The 16,814-nt window shown below is 36.5% G+C and overlaps 1 non-coding gene across 1 annotated transcript; it reads left to right on the plus strand.

The window, feature by feature from the left end:
• The first annotated feature begins 3,632 nt into the window (after positions 1-3,632).
• LOC124225907 (U6 spliceosomal RNA) lies at positions 3,633-3,739 on the plus strand. Its single transcript, XR_006885130.1, has one exon. It is a non-coding gene; the product is annotated as a U6 spliceosomal RNA (small nuclear RNA).
• Positions 3,740-16,814: the final 13,075 nt, after the last annotated feature.

Here is a 16,814-nt window from a genome sequence, read left to right on the forward strand (position 1 = left end):
TATCCAAAGAACTTGAAAACACAAATGCATAAAGATACACACACCCCTGTGTTCATTGCATCATTATTCACAATAGCCAAGACTTGGAAGCAAACTAGATGCCCATCAAAGGATGAATGGATAAAGAAGATGTAGTATGTATACATAATGGACTACTACTCAGCCATAAGAAATGATGAAATCCGGCCATTTGTGACAACATGGATGGACCTTGAGGGTATTATGCTAAGTGAAATAAGTCAGAGGGAGAAAGTCAAATACTGTATGATCCCACTCCTAAGTAGAAGATAAAAACAACAACAAACAAACACATAGCAACAGAGATTGGGTTGGTGGTTACCATAGGGGAAGGGGAGAGGGAGGAGGGCAAAAGCAGTGATTACTCTCACATGTGAGGTGATGGACTATAATTAGTTTTTGGTTGGTGAATATGATGTTACCTACACAGAATTCGAAATATATTATGATGTACATCTGAAAGCTATATAATGTTATAATCCAATGTTACTGCAATAAAAAAAATAAATAAATAATAAAAAAATAAAAAAATACAGGTCATATATGACAAACCCACAGCCAACGTCGTACTCAATGGGGAAAAAGTGAACGCCATCCCTCTGAGAACAGTAACAAGATGAGGATGCCCACTATCACCACTCTTTTTCAACGTAGCACTAGAGGTTTGGGCCAGAACAATTAGGGAAGAGACAGGAATAAAAGGAATCCAACTAGGGAGTGAAGAAGTGAAACTCTCACTGTTTGCAGACAACATGATCTTATATACAGAAAACCCTAAAGAAGCCATCAGAAAACTATTAGAAATAATTAACAAATACAGTAAAGTTGCAGAGTACAAAATCAATTTACAAAAATCAGTTGCATTTCTATACTTTAATAACAAGCTCACAGAAAGAAAACTCAAGAATACAATTCCATTTACAATCACAACAAAGGAATAAAGTATCTAGGAATAAATTTAACCAAGGTGAAGGACTTATACAATGAAAACTGTATGACATTATTGAAAGAAATAGATGATGACAAGAAGAGATGGAAAGAGATTCCATGCACATGGACTGGAGAATAAACATAGTTAAAATGTCCATACTACCCAAAGCAATCTACAGATTCAACGCAATCCCAATCAGAATCCCAATGATGTTCTTCACAGAAATAAAACAAAGAATCTAAAATTCATATGGGGCAACCAAAGACCCCAAATTGCTAAAGCAATCCTGAGAAAAAAGAACAAAGCTGAAGGCCTCACAATCCCTAACTTCAAAATGTACTACAAAGTCATAGTAGTCAAAACAGCATGGTACTGGTGCAAAGACAGGCACACAGATTAATGGAACAGGACGGAAAGCCCAGAAATAAAACTGTACATCTATGGACAGCTAATCTTCAACAAAGCTTCCAAGAACATACAGTGGAGAAAAGATAGTGTCTTCAATAAATAGTGTTGGGAAAACTGGACAGCCACATGCAGAAGAATGAAAGTAGACCGTTATCTCATACCATACATAAAAATAAACTCAAAATGGATCAAAGACTTGAAGATAAGTCCTGAAACCATAAAACTCCTGGAATATAATATAGGTAGTACACTCTTTGACATTGAACTAAAAAGGATCTTTTCAAATACCATGTCTTCTCACACAAGGGAAACAAAAGAAAAAATAAACAAGTGGGACTTCATCAGATAAAGAGCTTCTGCAAGCCAAAAGAAACTAGGATATAAATACAAAGACAACCCACCATTTGAGAGAAAATATTTGCAAATCATAGATCCGACAAGAGGTTAATCTCCATAACATATAAGGAACCCACATAACTGAACAACAAAAAGACAAAAAAATCCCATCAAAAAATGGGCAGAGGATACAAACAGACATTTTTCCAAAGAAGATATACAGATGGCCAACAAAAACATGAAAAGATGTTCAACATCAGTAATCATCAGGGAAATGCAAATCAAAACTACACTAAGATACCACCTTACACCTATTAAAATGGCTATAATCACTAAGACTAAAAACAACAAATGTTGGAGAGGATGTGGAGAAAAGGGAACCCTCACACACTGCTGGAGGGAATGCAAACTGGTGCAGCCACTACTGAAAACAGTATGGAGATTCCTCAAAAAACTAAAAATAGGACTACCGTACAACCCAGCTATCCCACTACTGAGTATCTACCCAGACAACTTGAAATCAACAATCCAAAGTAACATATGTACCCCTATGTTCATTGCAGCACTATTCACAATAGCCAAGATATGGAAACAATATAAGTGCCCATTGACTGATGATTAGATAAAGAAGATGTGTATGTATATATATACATACACACACACACACACACACACAATGGAATAATACTCAGCCATAAAAAAAGACAAAATCATCTCATTTGCAACAACATGGAAGGACCTGGAGGGAATTATGCCAAGCAAAATAAGCCAGACTGAGAAAGACAAACACTATATGATTTCTCTCAAATGTGGTGTATAAACAAACATGCGGACAGAGAAAACAGTTCAGTGGTTACCAAGGGAAGGGGGTGGGAGATGGGCATGGGGGTGAGTGGGAGCACTTCTGTGGTGACAGACAAGAAATAATGTACAAGTGAAATTTCACAATAATGTAAACTATTATGAACTCAATAAAAACAATCAAAAAAACAAAGCACACTGGGGATAAATTAGAAGAATAAAAACAATTATAACCTAGAAATATTTTGGTAGTAGTGGAAGTGGTAGTAGTAATTGTAGTATTACTATCTAACATTTTTAAGCATTTTTCTATCAGTTAAGAATTGTGCTAAGCTCTGTATACATTTGACCATTTAATACTGGAAACAATTTATGAAGTAAGACTATTATTATCTCCATTTACAGATGAAGAAACACTTCCACGGAGAGTTTAAGTAGCTTGTCCAACATCAGGAAGTATGGTTGCTGAAAGATAAATTACAACAAGTTGAAGACAGAGAAAATCTGTATATGCAAAAAGAAAAGAAAGACTCTTTACAAAGTAATGAAAATCAGGCTGAAGGCAGACTTCCTATCATTAAAATAGAAAGCCAAGGACAATGAATGTCTTAAAGTGCTGAAATAAGAGAGATATCAACCTAAAAATCCACACCCTAGTCTATCTAATGGGGAAAATAAAATATTTTCAACTTGCACTGAAAGAGCTATTAAGGACAGATCTCAGTAAAAGGGAAATGGGAAGGATATGCAAGAGCAATAGTGAGCAAAGATATTGCTAAATATGCTAAGTGTACATCTGCATTGACCACTAAAAGTGACAATGATTGGTTTTATTGTAGAGAATTAAAAACAAGATCAGATAAAATAAAAAAATGGGAGAGGTAAATCAGTTAAAATTTTCTAAGTCTTCGTATCATTAAAGAATAGAATGGAAATATTAATTTTAGTCTTTAGTGAAACAAATGTGAAACAAATAGCTACATTTGAAAATGTAAGCATGAATATTAAAAGAACAGAAAGAGAGTTTGTACTTTCAAGTTAGCAATGATAAAATGGGATATAAGAAAATTTTGATCCATCTAGTAGAAGCCAAGACATAAGGTTATACGCAGAAAAATATTTGATAAAATTCAACACAGTGCTCGCTTCGGAAACACATATACTAAAATTGCAATGATACAGAGAAGATTAGCACGGCCACTATGCAAGGATGACATGCAAATTCTTGAAACATTCCATATTTTTCTGATTCTGGTCAAGAGCTGTATTCACCAGTTGGCTCAACATGCTAAAACAAACAAATCCTCCCCCCTGGAAGTACAAGTCATCCACAGCTTCTGCCTTGGTTGCTTAAATTCTTCTATGTACGCAAGCTATAAAATCACTGTTCAATGAGAAAAAAATTCAATACAGATTGATAATAAAATAACACACTGAGAATACAGTGAAAAGTGTTTAATCTAATAAGGCACATCTCACAAACATTCAGCAAACATCACATTTAATGGTGAAATATTAAAAATATTCTCTTTAGAATCAAGGACATTAAAATATGCCCCATATCACCATTCTTTTCCTCGTTAAATTACAGCTGTAGTGATCATAGTAAGACAAAATAAAAATTACAGCACTAAGGATTAGAAGACAAGAAACAAAATGTATATTATTTGCAGGTAGTATGATTACCTAGAGAATCCGGTAACATCTACAACCCAATTATTATAATTAACAAAAATGTTCAGCAAGTTTATCAAACAATCCTGCTGCAAAAAGTACAAAGCTGGCCTAAGTAGTTGATAGTAACAGACTGACACTGTCAGACAGCCTGTCACAAATACTTCATAATTAAATTCATAGAGGTTTTCATAAAATCCATAAATCATTCTGATGATTCCAGGCAACGTGCTCAAAGGCAGGCTGTCTAGATTTGCCTCTTTGCTAGCTAAAAGGTACTTATCAATGACAGGAAAAGCAAGAATCAAGTGATCCCAGACCTTAATAAATCTCTTTTTGCATGTGTTCACTAATAATAGTCTAATGATTGTGCCCATTGTGTATGAGTAAATTTGCATGTAGATAAATTACTAAATGTCCCCTAAATTATTCTTTCCTATCTGGATGTAAGATAAATTTACAAAATAGTATGCCTGCAAGAAATCGTACAAAATGTAATTTTAAAACCATGCCACTAACACTAACAAAACAATAAAGAAGCAAAGAGTAGATCTACCAAAGATGTACAAAAACTTTAAAGAAAATTATGAAACTTTATTGAAGCACATAAGCAAACACTTAAATAATAGAGAGACAAACTATATTCATGGAAGAGAAGTCTCAATAACAGAGAGATGGCCATTTTTCCTCATATTAATTTTTAAACTCAATATAACTATAGCCAAAAATCTACCAAGGTTTCCATGAAACTTTAAAAGTTTACCTTAAAATAAATATGGATATCTATCTAAAGAGCCCAAAATAGCCAATAGTGCCAGAGCAAGAAAAATAGGAGGAGAAACTTGCCCAACCAGATAACAGTCTTTTAAAACTCCATACTATTTAGGGGCCGGCCCCGTGGCCGAGCGGTTAAGTTTCGCGCTCTGCTTTGGCAGACCAGGGTTTCGCCAGTTCAAATCCTGGGCGTGGACATGGCACCACTCATCAGGCCATGCTGAGGCGGTGTCCCACATGCCACAACTGGAAGGACCCAAAACTAAAAATACACAATTATGTTCAAGGGGGCTTTGGGGAGAAAAAGGAAAAAAATAAAAAATAAATTTTAAAAAATCCATACTATTTAGAACAATCTAATAATGACAGAAGATAGACAAATATAGCAAAGACATAGACACAGAATAAGAGCCTAGAAAAAGACTGTTGCATGTATACCAACTTCCTATATTATAGAGAGAGTGTTACAAATCAGAAGTGGAACATGATTGTTAGATAAATTAGGTGAGGAAAATGTGATATCTATATGGAAAAGATTTGACTTATGTCCCTACTCATATCAATGAATTTAATGATGTCTTACAGAAAAGCAATTCTATTCCCATGCATGTATGTATGTGGCTTTTAGAAAAATCTCAAATATCTTCAAAGAGAAATGTGTGCTATCATTGTACAATCACCATAAATCGCTGTAATAGCAAAAAGAGAATTAGAAACCACTTAATCAACTCCCAGTGGGAAACTGGATAAATGTGCTGTGGTAAATTCATAAGTGAAATTCACACACTGTACTTTCATACAGCAAAGATGAACAAATTAGGTCTGTGTGTATGAACACAGATAAATCTCAATAATGTAATGCTGTTCAAAATGCAAGCTGCAGAGCTATGGGTGTAGTATGTAGATTTTGAAACATACAAAGTACTGCTATATTTATTACAGACAAATATGTAATAAAATTATATAAAATTGGACAGAAAAGACATATGCAAACTTCATAACAGTAGTTATTAGGGAGAGATGAAAGGAAAGGAACTCTGAACTTATACAAGAGGATTATAATAGTATCTGTAATGTTTTAGTTCTATAAAAATCCATAAAGAAAATATAGAAAATTGTTAAATTTCTTAAATATGTCATGCACACTTATTATAGTTCTTTTGAAACTATACAAAATACTTTATAATTTTTAAATTTTCTTAAAATATAGTAAGAGATCATCTGTGTATTCTGTTAAGGCAGGGATTTGGGGCAGTTTTTCCCTCCATTGCTGTATCTCCAGCACTAAGAATAATTTAAGATATGTAATTTATACTAAAAAATGTGTGCTGAATGAATACATAAATGAGAAATTACATGGGCCATAGATGCAAAGAGAAAGGAACAACTAACCAATTAACTCTGTTCAGTATAGATCTTCAAGACTACTTTTTGTGAAGCTTTCCACGGACACCACCTAAACGTTCTCCTCTTTTTCCCCTCCTCCTTCTCTGCTTCCTCCTCCTCCTCATCTTCTTCCTCCTCCTCCTCTTTTTCCTTCTTCTCCTTCTTCCTCTCCTTCTCCTTCTCCCCCTCCTCCTCCTTCTTCTCCTCCTCTTCCTCCTTTTCCTTCTCTTCCTCCTTTTCCTTCTCTCTCTTTCTCTCTATCTCCCTCACCCCTCTACTCCATTCCCCTACCCCTGATCTTCCTTACAGCTTGAATTCCCCTAAGATAACTGCTATGTGTTATGTTCTACAGAGGTCTATATCAGCATCTCATTTCACCGCCAGATTTTAAGCTCCTGGGGCATGGAATCTGACTATTTTGTTTGGTCCTGGCTCCTGGAACAATGTTGCGCATAGCAAAAAAAAAAAAAAAAAAAAAAAGATGAATAAACATTGAGTATGAAAAGATGTGCTGAATCTATGCCAGTGATGGCTCTAATATCTCTGACAGTTCTACCCTGAAATTCTTCAATAGAGTCTTAGCATAAGGTGGCCTAAGTGGCAGAAGCAAGTCCCAAGAGTGTTCCAAGATAGAAAATGGAATTATAGTGCTGAGTGATAATCCCAGAACTGAGAAGGATAGAGAGAAATCCTCTCAGAAGAAATGTCTCAAGAACTCAGCCTTGGGGGATGAATGGGAAAATAGTTGGGGAGAGTTTCTCACGGTATTTAGAATGGGAAGTGAACTACGAGTAGAAGTATTTTGGAGGCTCTGGGCTTGAGAATGTAACTAGATTGAAAGGATTCTGTGAGAAAAGAAAAGACATAAGAGCATGAAATAGTTCTCTTCATGAAAGCTGAAGTATCTCATCTGGAGAATAAAAAGAAATCCTTCCTATTGGCTCTGTGGCTGTTGGAGCTTTGACATGAATGTGATAACACCTTTTACTCTCACATCCAGTTTATGAGATTGGTGAAGGTATGTTTCTCCAGGATAAATATGACCTCCTTCCAGGGAAGATATGCAGATCCAGAGTGAGTCAGGAACATACAGAATCCTACTTAGTTGTCTTCAAAGGAGATCATTTCTTCCAGCCTCCACCACCTTCCCTAGCTCCAGATAAGAGGGACAGAAAGAACATAGCTTGAAAGGTTATTTCACGTCACTGCTAAGTTATCTACAGACAAGATGAAGTCCTGGAATGACTCCCCCAGCCTTCAACCATACTTTCTTCAGACCTCCCTCCCCAAGACCCTCAGTTATCTCTCACCCCCATTCCTGGCTACTCCAAAAATAAGCCTGGACTCTTTTTATCTAAAAGTTATGTTGCTGATCTCTAGGAAGGAAGATCTCAGAGGACAAAAATCACCAACTTTGGAAAGGTACTGAGGTGTCAGAGTTTCCAAGAAATTTTTCAGCCTAGTTCCTTGCCTGAGGCTGCTGATGATCTTGGAGGAGACCCCTTAGAAGATCCATGACAAAGAGCTCAATCTCCAGAGAAGAACACAGAAAATCTCTCCTCTCCACTCAGTGCATGCTCTTCTATATGTCCTGAAGACCTCCTCCCTAGGACTAAAGGTACTTCGGGGCACAACAGTGAGGACTGGAGCCCATACAAGTTTCTTCCTGGTCTTAGGTGAGTCATGTACTTCTCAGGGCCTTCTATCTTGAGAGTTTCCTCATGTGCCTACTGCTTCCCACTTAAAAGTACCTTAAGTATTTTATTACAATGTTTCCTACAGTTTTAAAATAAAATGCAAGACCCTTTTAAAAATCCTATCACCCATCTATAATTTATTTTTTAATTGAATTACTAATTCACCTACTCATCAAACTCTTATTGAGTGTATTCTATGTGCCTGAACTGGGATAGGTACTATCCGTACAACAATTAAGAAGATACATCAAGGCCAGGAGTCTGCTGAGTTGTCTCCAAAGGAGACTTCACCTAGCATCCACCACCGGCCCCAGGTGCAGGTAAGAGCAACAGAAATAACATAGATTGAAAGGTTAGCTCATGCCACCAGTCAGTTAAGTTTTCCAGAGACACGATGAGGTTCTAGCATGGCTTCCATATTAGAGACATATTAACAAAGAAGTAATTATAATCCAGTAATTATAATCAGTGCCATATTGGGGAGAAATTCAGATATCTATTGGCACACAAGTTAGGGCCAGCTAACCTACATTTGAGAGAATGAGGAAAATCTTTTTGGAGGAAGTGCCATCTAAAGTTAGAACTAAATGATGACAAAAAGTAAGAAGAATTAAAATAGAGAATCATATAGAATGAACAGGTGAAAATTCCAGAGGTAAGAGAGAGTATGGCAAGCATAAAAGTAGCTAAGTATGGCTGGTGTTTAGAAGAGAAAGTGAGAAGTCACAAGACATAGGCCTGGGGAAAGGAACACAGATAACACAGGATATCAGAAACAGAAGGAGAAAAAGTCTTGGACAAGAAGATTAATGAGTTTCATTTTGGACATGTTGCATTTCAGTTATCTGAGAGGCATCCAACTGCAGTTGTTTATTAGCTATGGGTGTGGATATCCAAAAGAAATCCTGGGTCTTTCAGTGAATAGGATCCCGTCACTTAAGATAGAAACCTGGTGTAGTCCTGAACTCCTTCCAATTTTTCATCCCATCCTCAATATCCAAGCAATTATCAAATCCCAATTATTCTGCCTCCTAAATATCTCTTTAATATATCCATCACTCCCCATTTCCATTGGTCATGCCATGGTTTGAAGCACCATCATTTCACACCTAGATTAAGCCAACAGCCATGTAAATGGTTCCTCTATTTCCACTCATGCATTCCACTGAAAATATTCTCTGCTTTCTGCTCTTTCTAAAATCTCTTAGGAAAGGGGATTTACTTGGGGAAAAAAAAGGATGAATAATCCACTCAAACCTGCTCAATTATTAAAGGTATTTAATTTAAATCTAAAATATTAAAAGATAAAAAATAATTTTATGACAATTTAGAGATAAAGATAAGTTTAAAAGTAAAAGATAAAAATTTATTTTATGACAATTTTAGAAAATATTGTCAGCCCTCACTCTCTTCTTTTGTGGGACCCCAAGGTCTTTTATCTCTGTTTCTCTACTACGTCTCCATATAGAAGAACTGATTCTGCAAGGTCATTAGCTACTTTTCTTGCATAACTTCAGCTTTCACATGGACTTAACTCTACTTCTTGTTCTTATGTACCACCTAATTTGACTACACTTTTATGGCTCAGTTTAAATGCTCAACAGAGAGGCTCTAAATGTCTCATCCCAGTATGGAATAGTTCTACCAGGCCAGACACACACATTTGATTCTACCAATGGTTGCTTCTGGAGTAGCAGCAACCTGCCAGAAATATAGCCACCCAGCTCACTAATTCCCCAGGCTGTGGGATAAATTAAAAGAAGAGGGTTGGGAGGGGCAGGCACTCAACATTACACCACTAAATATAAATCTAATCATGCCACTGTTCTGCTTAAAACACTCCAAAGGATTCCCATAATCCTCAGAATAAGGTCCAAGTTCTATGGAACACAGCTCAAGGCAATGCACTATCTACCCCATCTCACACTCCAACTTCATTTCTTTTCAGTGTTATTAATGAAACTTTTTTTCTGAAATATATTTGACATACAACGTTGTGTAAATTTAAGGTGTACGACGTTAATTTATTGCATTCATAGATTGTAATATGATTGTCATTGTAATGATAATTAGCACTTCTGTCACATTACATAGTTATCATTTTTTTAGAGGTTAGAATAATTAAGTTCTTCTCTTAGTAGGTTTGTTGATTATAGTACAATATTATTGTCTATATTCACTGTACTGTGCATTCAATCTCCAGGGCTGATTTACTACTCATTGTAAATTTGCACCATTTAACTTTGTTTCTATTCACTTTCCACATCAACCAACATACTCTAGTGATGTAGAATTTTATTCAGCTCCTCAAATGAGGCATATTTTCTTCACAAATGCAGTTACCTCTATTGAGTCTTTTCCCCCTCTTCCTTCCCTTCATTAGATGATTTCCTTATATCTTTCAAATCTCATTCCGTTTTCCAGGAAACCTTCCCTATAATCTCATTTCAGAGTTAAGCCCTTCTCCAAGATTTTCACAAAAAGGACCTTGTGGTGCTCATTCATAGTACTTGTGGTTTTGTATTTCAGTTGTTGATTTAAGGTCTTTCTCCCCACTAGTCTGTGAACTCCATGAGGACTGAGAGACTATGACCATCTTCTTCATGGGTATAGCACCAGCCTATTGTGCCTGACACATAAGAGAGGTTCCAGAATGTTCCATAAGTATTTGCAGAGTTAAAAGTAAAAGAAGGAGAAAAGGAGGACTGGAGATACAAACATGAAATGAACATCACCCAGAAGATTCAATGCAGTGAGCTCAGAAAATTTAAGAAGATGAGGAGTAGCAAAGGGCCTAAAAGATGGAGAGAGAGCAGTAAGAGAAGATAGAGAAAAGTCAGAACAGTTTTGTATGACAGAATCCCAGAGCTTTATAACAGAAGAAACAGAGAAAAATATTGCTGGGCATCCCTTCACATCCCTCATACATGCACACAGAGTGCAAACATAGATGCTTCCTTGGACATAGTCCCTGGGAAGCTTGAATTAGTATGAGATCCATATTCATCACTGAACAATCGAGTTAGAGACACCTATGGAAGTTATCCAGGACTCTCAGTTTTTTTATTAAAAACTTTTTTATATTTACATTGTTTAAAGTAATATTATTTAGATAACATAAAAAGGAGAATTAAGGAATAAGCATGAAACAATATAGAGCCAAAAGGCCCGCAAGGTAGAAGAACTGCGTCAGAAACTCAAGGTTTGTTGGTTGCGTAATGGCTTTAACATAATACACACCCTTTAACTCACCACTCAACCTGAGAACTAGACCATTGGCAATGACTCACATTTCCTTCTGTCCTTCTCTATGGTTTTCCCTGCTTCGTAAAACCTGAGGTAACCACTGCCCAGATCTTGTGTTTTTCTCCCTTACTTTTTTAAAATATAGTTTTAGCACACACATTTATTTCTAAAACACATATTGTTTAGTTTTAGTTGTTTTAACATTTTACAAAGAGTCTTAAGTGCTCTATAATCTTGGACTTATATTTTTCACTTAGGACATTGTGCTAAGATTCACCCATATTTCCCATATGTAGCTGCAGCTCACTTTTGGACTATTGTGTAATAATGTTACATTATGTGAACATGCTAGAATGTATCTATCACCCCAAACCTTTGTTTTGTTTCCCCAGCTTTTGCTTTTCTGAGCAATACTACTCAGACATCTTTAGCCATATCTCCTGGTGCACATATGCCAGAGTTCCTCTTGAACATATGCCTAGGCGTAGAATTCTAGTGCACGTAAATGTTCAACTTTAGAAGAGAAAGCCCAACTCTTTTTCCAAAGAGGTTGTACCAATTTACACTCCCACCAGCAAAATATATACAAGGTCCTGTTGACACACATGCTCTTAAACTCTTGAAATATTTGTATTTTCTAATTTTGTCAATCACATAAGCATAAAATGAAATCTCATTGTGACAGATTTGCATCTCCCTGATCATTGTGAAGCTGAACACCTTTATTAGCCACATATCTGTGCAGTGTTATTAAGACTGCTTGTCAATTTTTCAACTGTGTGGTTCAAGGTAATTTTTCTGGAACACAATGGGAAATTTTCCCAGTGGGTGTTCTCATGTCACATGGACTAGGACTTTCACTCCATATGGACTTTCACCCCTACAATCAATTTATTGACCAGATATTATGAACTTGCCCCAAGATAAAATGGAGCAATCGTGAGCAAATGTGCAGGCTTAACTAATCTGGAAAGTACAAGATCCTGCTGAGGAGCTCTGAAGGAAGAGATCATTTTACCATTCCCTCTCACCAGCAACCCTCATAAGAGAAATAGAATATTTCCCTCGTGATTTGCTTAAGTTCCCACTTCATTAACTCTTCTAACTAACAGAACTCTCTCAGCCTTTGCCACCCCACGACCTACCTTTTCCTCGAGACTCCTTCTCATGGGACTGCCTACAAGCCAGTGTCAGACTCTCAGAACACACAGTTTTAACATAACAGATTTGCTGCTGTGAGACAGTTCAATGTAGAAAGAAACATAAGAATTGTGCTGAGGAACCAGAACATCTAAGAAGTGGATCAGATAAGTCCTATCCCTGGGGACATAACTCCCCTGGGCATGGTACTGGAAGCCCTGAAGCTCTCTATCTGTTCCTCATCCGAGAGAGGGACAGTCAGCAATGGTCGTTATCCACTCCATTCAACAAAACAAAAAACTTAGACTCAAAGATGATATTAGGGTGAAGAATATGTGGAAACTTGGGCCTACTCAGGAACTTCCCTGAGATCAAGTGGATATTTGGTTTTCAGGCCTCTTCTTGATGGGCCCCTGCTTTTTGAAGCATTTTCTCACAATCCTCCTTGCTGGCTTAAAGATAAAATAAGTCCACTCCCTTTTCTTTTAACTTTCTCCTGCCATATCAAAATTCACATGTTAGGCAGGAAGCCCAAGACTGCACATACTTATGTCATTTGTCCTGTAAATCTTAACACTCCCCATCCACTCCTGACACACACAGGGACAGGGTCAGGTGAAGGAAGTGAGGGATCTAGAGCACAAAATGTAAGGAGGTACTCACTCTCAGGGTTGTGCAAATTGCCTTACCCATGAGAATCAGTAGGCACTGTGTTTAGAGATTACAAAACTTTTTGGGGCCCAAGAAATTATTTTAATTTTAATTTCTTTTAAAACTAGAGTAAAAATGAACATAATAATAATGAATATATAGTCAAGAATCCAGCTTGGATCATATTTGTCTATAAATCAATACTGTGGCTAAATATAATTTTTAAGATTTTTTATGGGGAAAGGGGCTGAAGAAGGCAAAAGTGTCTAGGCCCCATAAACATTGTATTGTGGTCCTGAGACTCTGCACAAACATGTTGATCTAATATTTTATTTTAGACTAAAATCTGTCTAACCATCGAAATGTTATATTAATATCTCCATGACAACACACCAAAAAGAAAATTTCAGGCCAATATCACTGATGAATATGGAGGCAAAAATCTTCAACAAAATACTAGCAAATTTATTGCAACAATACATTTAAAAAATCATACACCATGATCAAGTGGGATTTATTCCAAAGATGTAAGCATGGTTCAACATCCACAAATCAGTGAACATGATACAGCATATCAACAAAATGAATAAAAATCAAATGATCATCTCAGATGCAGAGAAAGCATTTGACAAGGTACAGTCTCCATTTATGATAAAACTCTGAACAAAATGTGTATAGAAGGAAAGTACTTCAACATAATAAAGGCCATATATGACAAACCCACATACTCAATGTTGAAAAACGGAAAGCGATACCTTTAAGAATAGAAAACAGACAAGGATATCTACTTTCACCACTCTTATTTAACATAGAATTGGAAGTCCTAGCCAGAGCAATCAAGCAAGAAAAAGAAATAAAAGGGATCCAAATGTGAAAGGAAGAAGTAAAACTGTCACTATTCACAGATGACATGATTTTATATACAGAAAATCCTAAGGAATCCACCAAGAAACTGTTAGAAATAATAAATGAATACACTACAGCTGCAGGATACAAAGTGAACATTCAAAAATCAGTTGCATTTCTATACACTAACAACAAAATAATAGAACGAGAAATTAAGAATACAATCCCACTTACAATTGAAACAAAAAGAATAAAATATCTAGGAATAAATTTAACCAAAGACGTGAAAGACCTACACACCAAAAACTATAAAACACTGTCAAAAGAAATTGAGGAAGACATAAAGAAATGGAAAGATATTCCATCCTCATGGATTGGAAGAATTAACATAGTTCAAATGTCCATATTACCTAAAGCAATCTACAAAATCATGCAATGCCTATCAAAGTCCCAGTAATATTTTTCACAGAAATAGAAGAAGAATTCCTAAAATTTATATGGAACAATGAAAGACCCCGAATAGCAAAAGCAATCCTGAGAAAAAAGGTAAAGCAGGAAGTGTCACCCTCCTTGATTTCAAAATACAGTACAAAGCTGTATAGTAATCACAACAGCATGGTATTGGCAGAAAAACTGAAACACAGATCAAGGGAACAAAACCAAGAGCCCAGAGATAAACCCACACATCTATGGACAGCTAATGTTTGACAAGGGAGCCAAGAATATGCCATGGAGAAAGGAGAGTCTTTTCAACAAATGGCGTTGGGAAAACTGAACAGCCATATGCAAAAGAATGAAAGTAGACCATTATCTTACACCATAGACAAAATTTAACTCAAATTGGATTAAAGACTTGAATGTAAGACCTGAAACCATGAAACTTCTAGAAGAAAGTATAGGCAGTGCACGCTTCAACATTGGTCTTAGCAGCATCTTTTTGAATACCACATCTTGCCAGGCAAGGGAAACAAAAGAAAAAGTAAACAAATGGGACTACATCAAACTATAAAGCTTTCTGCACGCCAAAGGAAACCATCAAGAAAATGAAAATACAACCTACCAATTGGGGGAAAATATTTGCAAACCACATATCCAGCAATGGGTTAATTGCCAAAATATATAAAGAACTCACAAAACTCAACAAGAAAGAAGCAACCCAATTAAAAAATGGGCAAAGGATCTGAACAGACATTTTTCCAGAGAAGATATAGAGATGGCCAACAGGCACATGAAAAGATGTTCAACATCACTAATTATTAGGGAAATGCAAATCAAAACTACAACGCGACATCATATCACACCTGTCACAATGGCTATCATTAACAAGACAAGAAATAACAAGTGTTGGAGAGGATGTGGAGTAAGGAGAATCTCTCATACACTGCTGGTGGGCATGTAAACTGGTGCAGTCACTATGGAAAACAGTATGGAGATTCCTCAAATAATTAAAAATGGAACTACCATATCATACAGCTATTCCACTTCTGGGTATTTATCCAAAGAACACAAAAACACAAATATGTGAAGTTGTTTACACCCCTATGTTCATTGCAGCATTATTCACAATAGCCAAAACTTGTAAACAACCTAAGTGCCCATCAATTGATGAATGATAAACAAGATGTGGTATATATACATAAGGGAATATTACTCAGCTGTGAAAAAGAAAAGGTGAAATCTTTCCATTTGCAACAACATGGATGGACCTTGAGGGTATTAGGCTAAGCAAAATAAGTCAGATAGAGAAAGTCAAATACCATGTGATTTCACTCATAAATAGAAGATAAAAACAACAACAACGATAAACACAGAGACACAGATCTTAGGTTGGTAGTTATCAGAGGGTAAGGGAGGGAAGTGGGCAAGAGGAGTAATAAGGCATATGTGTACGGAGGTAGATGGTAATTAGTCTTCAGGTGGTGAACATGATGTAGTCTACACAGAAATCAAACAATAATGATGTTCAACTGAAAAAAAAACAAGGAATATGACAAAATCCCCTACAACGGTGAGGAGCACAGGGAGGTGGGACTTTGAGGTGTGGGGGATGGGAGACTTCCTATGAACAAGCAGACAGCTACAACACATCACAGTGTGATAGGAGCGTTACAAGAATGTGAAGTAAGTGCTGTGACAGCACAGAACAGAAGAGCTCAGTAGAGATCCATGCACATAAAGTCGTGTAGGTGTCATGAGAGGGGGAGGGGGAAATTTGCAACAAAATGGGTAGGAATTCTGGAGAAACAGGAAAAAATATGTATGAAGTTCACCTGAAAGAATATGTATGTGTCAGACATACAGGGTTTGAATAGAAGAAGGAAAATGAGGCAGGAAGTAACGATCTACTAGCAATGATATAATGAATTAGATCATGGAGAAAGATAATAAGTAGCAACATAAAATGCTTTACATGTGATTTAGGTTTGAGAGAAAACTGTCAGAAATAACATTACTAAAAAGCTCTAATATAAAAGATAGAGAACAGGGGCCAGCCCGGTGGTGCAGTGGTTAAGTTCACACGTTCCGTTTCGGTGGCCCAAGGTTCACTGGTTCGGATCTCGAGTGTGGACATGGCACCACATGGTAAGCCATGCTGTGACAGGCTTCCCATATATAAAGTAGAGGAAGATGGGCATGGATGCTAGCTCAGGGCCAGTCTTCCTCAGCAAAAAGAGCAGGATTGGCAGCAGATGTTAGCTCAGGGCTAATCTTCCTCAAAAAAAAAAGATAGAGAACAGTGAGATTCTCTTTTTCTCATCATGAGCACACAATATGCTTTTAAGAGTTTAGTTCACTTTGGTGTTGAATCATCCAAATCAGCTAATATGATGTTGGATGTTAATTTTCAAATCAAACACTGTAGAAAAACAGCTAATTCTGGCATAAAGGTCTTTCATAGGAAATGA

This window comes from Equus quagga, chromosome 14 (assembly GCF_021613505.1).
Source record: "Equus quagga isolate Etosha38 chromosome 14, UCLA_HA_Equagga_1.0, whole genome shotgun sequence".
In the NCBI taxonomy this organism is placed as follows: Eukaryota; Metazoa; Chordata; class Mammalia; order Perissodactyla; family Equidae; genus Equus; species Equus quagga.